Source organism: Lutra lutra, chromosome 1, assembly GCF_902655055.1.
Source record: "Lutra lutra chromosome 1, mLutLut1.2, whole genome shotgun sequence".
In the NCBI taxonomy this organism is placed as follows: domain Eukaryota; kingdom Metazoa; phylum Chordata; class Mammalia; order Carnivora; family Mustelidae; genus Lutra; species Lutra lutra.
The window spans coordinates 94,370,228-94,376,602 of NC_062278.1; positions in this window are offsets into that span (position 1 = coordinate 94,370,228).

The following is a 6,375-nucleotide window of genomic DNA, read 5'->3' on the forward strand; positions in this document are numbered from 1 at the left end:
CTTCAATTGTCTTTTAGAACACCTTGATTCCCATCTCTCTAGATACACTTGCCTTCTCTAGATCTCTAATTGGGTATCTTAGAAGCTCTTCAAATTCAATTCATCCAATTTCAAATCATCATAGTTGTCCCCATGTATTATGTTGTTGTTCTTTTTGTTTTTTGTTTCTTTTCTGGCTCACTCCTACACGCCAAAGCCAGAACCCAGGATTCTTCCTTTGAGTCCAGCATTCTTTCCTCAACAATCCATGGTCAACTCTCTTTGCATTTTTTACCTTTGAAATCGTTCTGCTTCTCTTCATCTGCTCTGCTTCCACTGCCTGGAGGCCATGTGGTCTTCCTCTTGGAGGCCAGCAACAGCCTCCTAGCTGTCCTCTGCCATCACAGTGATCTCTTGAATTCCAAATGTGATCTGTCACTTGCCCTTCTGGCACCACACTGCCCACAGGATTAAGTTCTACCTGCTTTACAGGGGTGTATAAAGCCATCAGTCATCTGCCCTGCTTACCCCTGCAATCATAACTCTGGTCTCTGTGGCCACAGAGAATGGTCTTCAGTTCTCACAGTGTGGCATGCCTCTGCCCACCTCCTGGAACAGCGGACATTTCCTCTCTCTGGAACATCCTCTCCTCAGCCAGCAGGCCTCTCTGTCCCAACCTCCCCAGTCTACCTGCTTCTTTCCCATCCTGCAGTTCTTTACCTTAGACATCACTTCCTCTGGCACCATTTGACTTTCTTGTGTTTCCATGGCACCCAGAACCCCTTTCAAGGCATTTACTGCAGTGAAATTCTTTGGAAATCTTTAAATCTACATCCTCTTCTAGACTACATGCTCCGCGAAGGCAAAGAACTTTCCATCTTCCTCACCAGACCTCCGGACCCTAACATGGTGCATTTTACATAGAAAACATTCAACTAATAAGGGTTAAAAAAAAAGTAAGTGATTCTTCTTTTCTTCTCACTAGCAAAAACATTCAAGTTAATCACATTATTTCTTAAAATTAAATGCTGAGTCATGTGCTTCACTTTTGAGCACATAAGTTCAAATACTCCCTGCAGCGAGGTGGCCATTTTTAAGGGTCAATTTAAAAGCATGGTTGGTTGCCCTTTCATGATAGTAATCCCCTCATTTCTCACTCATTCTTTAATTTGAAAAAAAAAAAAAAAACAAAACTTGTGAACATGTGGTGTTAATAAGTGCCTGGAGTGCGGTTGTGTCAGAGAGCGCTCGAGACAATCCATCACTGATCCGCACCTGTCTGTCCATTGCTCGTGCCTTCTTACAAGGGGAGAGTGAGGTCTCAGTTTGCATAAAATGTTTTCTTCTGTTTAAAAACGAGTGGTAACTTATGCAAGAAGTTTCTTGTGTTCAAGGCAAAGCCCCCAGATTGAGGATACATCTTCTCCCTGATAACGTGTCTGGTCATTGTTGGAAATGTTGCATTCTCTATCTCTGCTAGAGCATTTTAGTAGATTCTGAAAATGTTTAGTAACATTCAAGAAAGTCTATTTTAAGGAGTGATGAGATGGGGATAGTCAAACTAGTGATTTAGCCAGGTATAATACAAAATATCTTTCCCTATATCATTATACAGTTTGTCAGAGTTGTTACCTTTAATATTTAGACCTATGAGTAAAGGAGAAAGATTATTTTCTCCTATCTGGATCAACACTCACTAACTAACACAACACTCACTCAACCTTTACCTCTGATTGCAATAATAACACATATTTCTTATAAAAAGTCTATAGAAGTACATACACACACATAAATATATAATTGTTTCTAGAGAAACAAATGGGATTAAGTGAGGATGTAAGGTAATTTCACTTCATTGGTTTTTTGGGGTGTTTTTTTCCACATTGGAAGTTATTTATGTATTTTTTGTTATGCTTAAAAATAAATAATAGAAAAATGTAAAAACTTGAAAAACATTCTAAAGTAAAAAAAATTCTACATATTTCTGTTAATATTTTGTATATTTTCTTCTAGTAACACAATTGACCTTTGAGCAACACAGGTTTGAACTGTGTGGGTCCACTTATATGCAGATTTTTTCAATAAACTTAGTACAGTACTGTAATGTATTTTCTTTTCTTTATGATTTTTCTTAATAATGTTTGCTTTTCTCTAGCTTACTTTATTGTAAGAATACATTGCATAATGCATATAGCATACAAAACACATATTAATCCACTGTTTATATTATTGGTAAGGTTTCCAGTTACCAGTAGGCTGTTAGAGGTTAAGTTTTGGGGGAGAGAAAAGTTACATGTGGATTTTGGACTGTACAGAGGCCAGCATCCCTAACCCCAGTGCAGTTCAAGGGTCAACCAGATGGGCTCTTAGGTGGCTCAGTTGGTTAAGTGACCGCTTTCAACTCAGGTCATGATCCTGGAGTCCCGGGATCCAGTCCTACATCAGGCTCCCTGCTCACCTGCTCAGCGGGGAGCCTGCTTCTCCCTCTGATCCTCCTCCTGCTCATGTGCCCGCTCTCTCTCTCTCTCTTTTTCTCTCATTCTCTCTCTCAAATAAGTAAATAAAATCTTTTTTTAAAAAAAGGGTCAACTAGATGTATTTACTTATAAAACTTTGGTTATACTCTACTTGTTCAACTCACTTTCTCCTGGGTATATTGAATTTATTCACTGACCATAATTTATTTAACCATACTTCCACTGCTGAATATTTTCATGGCAGCATAAACAATGTTGCAAAGAACAAATGAGCATAAATCTTTTTAATATCTCAAATTGTTTTCTTAGAATACATTCCTACAAGTGAACTTGCTGGCTCAAATGTGTGAATATTTGTAAGGCTTTTGTTACATCATATTCATATTACACTCTAAAAAGCTGTGTTATCTTACGTTTCTAAAAACAATTTATGGCTGTCCTCATTTCCTACCACCCTTGCCAGTACTGAATATTATCATTTTTTCATCTTTGCCAGTGTTGGATGTGAAAAGTCCTTTTAAATTAATATTTTCGTATGCGTTTCTTTGTTATTTTGTGACGTGGACATTTTCTCATACTCTTCGTAACTTGTAGAGTGAATTGCTTGTTATTTTCTTTCTATAATTTTCCTCTAATAATGTACCACATTAATTTATACAATTCTTCATAAATAAGAACAGTTGCTCTTCATTTTTACTTTATTTTTCAATTATTTTTACTAGTTTGTCATTGCTACTTTATTTTATGGGACCACCTTTTCATGTTTACACTTTTGTATTTGTTAACATTTCTATTTTTGATTGCTTACTTTTTGTTTCCACCAAGAAATCAGATAGACTTCCATCTATACTTTTTTTTACTGATTTTATGAGTTTAAAACTACATTCTTTTTAACACTTGCATCTATCTGCAGTTTTAAATAAATATTGTGAGGTGGACATGAAATATTATATTTTCTAGTTAATCAACAATTATGCCATTCCTCCTTCCCATTGACTAAGCCATTCCTCCCCATTGGCTAAAATGGGTTCTTTATCATGTTAGTAAGGATATCTTCTGCTATCTTGGGCTACTTACTCATCCTTCTTATTTGACTTGTATGCAACAGAGTGTGTTTATGTTCATTCAAATATGGTGTGAATTTCAGCTTGCTTTCTTTCTTTCTTTTAGTAAGGCGACAAGTTTATTAAGCAAGGATACAGAGAAATCTCTCAGGAGTTAGAAGGATCCCAACAGGGTTGCCAAATTTCAACTTTTCATCATATGATATTCACTGACCTGAAACAGTCGGGTTGAGTAAAGTGTTGAATGTGTGTTGGGTCACTTTCTCAGTTTTCTTACTCCCTTCCATTAATTTATCTGTCCTTACACTAGTACCATGCCAGAGTCATTATTAAGCTTTAATAATGTGATATTTAATTTTGACAGCTCTGTTTGTTATTTATGGTGCTTCTTTTTGTTTATTTATTCTTCCATTGGAGCTTTAGGATCCATTTTATTGGAATTGTTTTAAATTTGTACGTTTGGTTGGAGAGACTCACATCCTTATAATATTTGCATTAAGGAGCATGACATATATCTATATAAAATCAACCTACCCAGTTTCTCAATAAAATTTACATTCCGGTTGATACTCTTAGTATATTATTGAGTTTATTCTTAAGCACAATTTTATGACTTTTTAAAAATACATTTCCTTTTCTCATTGTGTTATTCTAAATGGATTATGATTGGTTATCACTACAGTGAGGCTATCTCTAAAACCTGAAAATAGGTCAGAATCTCTTGTCATAGGAGGGGGTCACTAACCCATTCTTATCAAGAAGAAATGAATGCCAGCAGAAAATACCATGTGGTGAACTTGGAGGTGTTGTCCACCTGAAAGGGATGGCCACTCATCAGCCTCAGCAGTTGTGGCCAGTGAGGACTCTCTCTGGGATTATGATTTCACAGGAGAAGATGGAAATCCAGTTTCATATTAAATGAGCTCAGAGTTTCTAAGTAATGATAAAGACACATAAGGAAAGCTCAACATAAAAAAATGTAGTGAGATCCTAGTGAAAACAGGAAGATTTCTGTGTATATTAATTTATGTCCTCCAAAAATATGTATTGAGTACATATTATGTATCATATTCTATAGAGAAAAATGACAAATAAATTAGTCAGCTTGAACTACTGTAACAGAATGCCATATGCAGGATAGCTTAAACAACAAACATTTATTCCTCACAGTTCTGGAGTCTGGGAAGTCCAAGATCTAGATCCTGGTAGATCTTCGGTCTAGTGAGCTTCCCTGGCTGGAAATATTCCATGTGTCATCAATCCATGTATACTGTCAAACATTATTGCCAGGAAAGTAATGTATCTATGAGTCCACAAGAAGAAGATAATGGAAGCTCCACATTTGGCACCTTTCCTGGACTCTGCCCTATGCCTTCTTTCCCTTGGCTGATTTTAAATCTATATCCTCCCCCTGTAATAAATCATCACCATGAGTATAATCACTTTCAGTGAATTCTGAGACCCTACTAGCAAATGATCAAATCTGAGGACGGACTCTTTTGAGGACTATTCCCTCTAAACTTTTACAGTTGTCTTAAAACTTCACACTTGTCATTTGAGTTTAAAGTCCTAAATGACCTGACCCTTAATGCAAACACACACACACACACACACACACACAGAGAGAGAGAAAAAGTACTAACTCTAGTTTTTTCGTTTCCAGTGATATTGAAATACAGGTAGTCAAGAAAATATTGGCTTTTTACTGGGAAAATTTTTGTAAATGACATAGAAAGCAACAATTTTTCCAGACTGCAATATATAGAACACAAATCGAATAGATCAGCATCGATCAGAATGATAATAGTGATTATAAGAACACATCACATCCTACACGTCTGAAGTACGTCCAGCTCAATGTATTAACATCACTTATAACTGAGATGACAAAACCATGTGGAAATCTTGGAAAATCACATAAAAGAACAAATATCTAGTTTCAAAATTGGGTAAGATAAGGGATTTTATAATTGGTATGTACATATATATTTGTGGAAAAATTAAAAGAGATCAAGTTTGATTGATAGCAAAAAAAATTTCCTAACTGAAGCATGGAAAATCCATAGCTGTCCAAGCACACTAGGCTGTAGCTTATGTTCACTAATAATGATCTCATTCAGAATACAAATATCTCTCTGTTTGAGAGCTATCTCTTAGTTATCAAAAGTGAAATCTGGAGCTGCCCAGAGAGAAATATGCTTCTATTCCAAATGACTCAGGTAACACATTCTGAACATTAGCTCAGAAATGACAAACTGGATAATAGAAGATGATTAAAGAAGACAGAAGAAAATGAGTAGACATTTCTAATCTACATAAAAGGTTTGAGGATAAGACAGTATCCTTCAAATGTTTGAATAATCATTATATAGAAATACACACACCTCCACCTCTATGGCAATGATAGATGGAACCATTCTAGTGTGCAATGATCTCCATGTAAGTAGAACTTTCAAATAATCATAACTGTCTAAGTGTAGAATGAACAAATAGGTATCCTTTGGGTTCAGGTGGAGAAGCATTTGTCTAAGCACATGATGAGGACTTTGTAGAGAGAACTCAATATAATTAAGTGGTTTTAACTGATAACTTTTAATTAATCTTGAAACTGATTTTATTTTTGTTAAAAGATTTTATTTATTTATTCGACAGGCAGAGACCACAAGTAGGCAGAGAGGCAGGGTGGGGGGTAGGGAAGCAGGCTCCCCACCAAGCAGAGAGCCTGATGTGGGGCTCGATGCCAGGACCCAGAGATCATGACCTGAGCCGAAGGCTGAGGCTTAACCCAATGAACCAGCCAGGCACCCCTTGAGTGATTTTAAAAACTGAGTCACATTTAATCCTGATCAAATCTT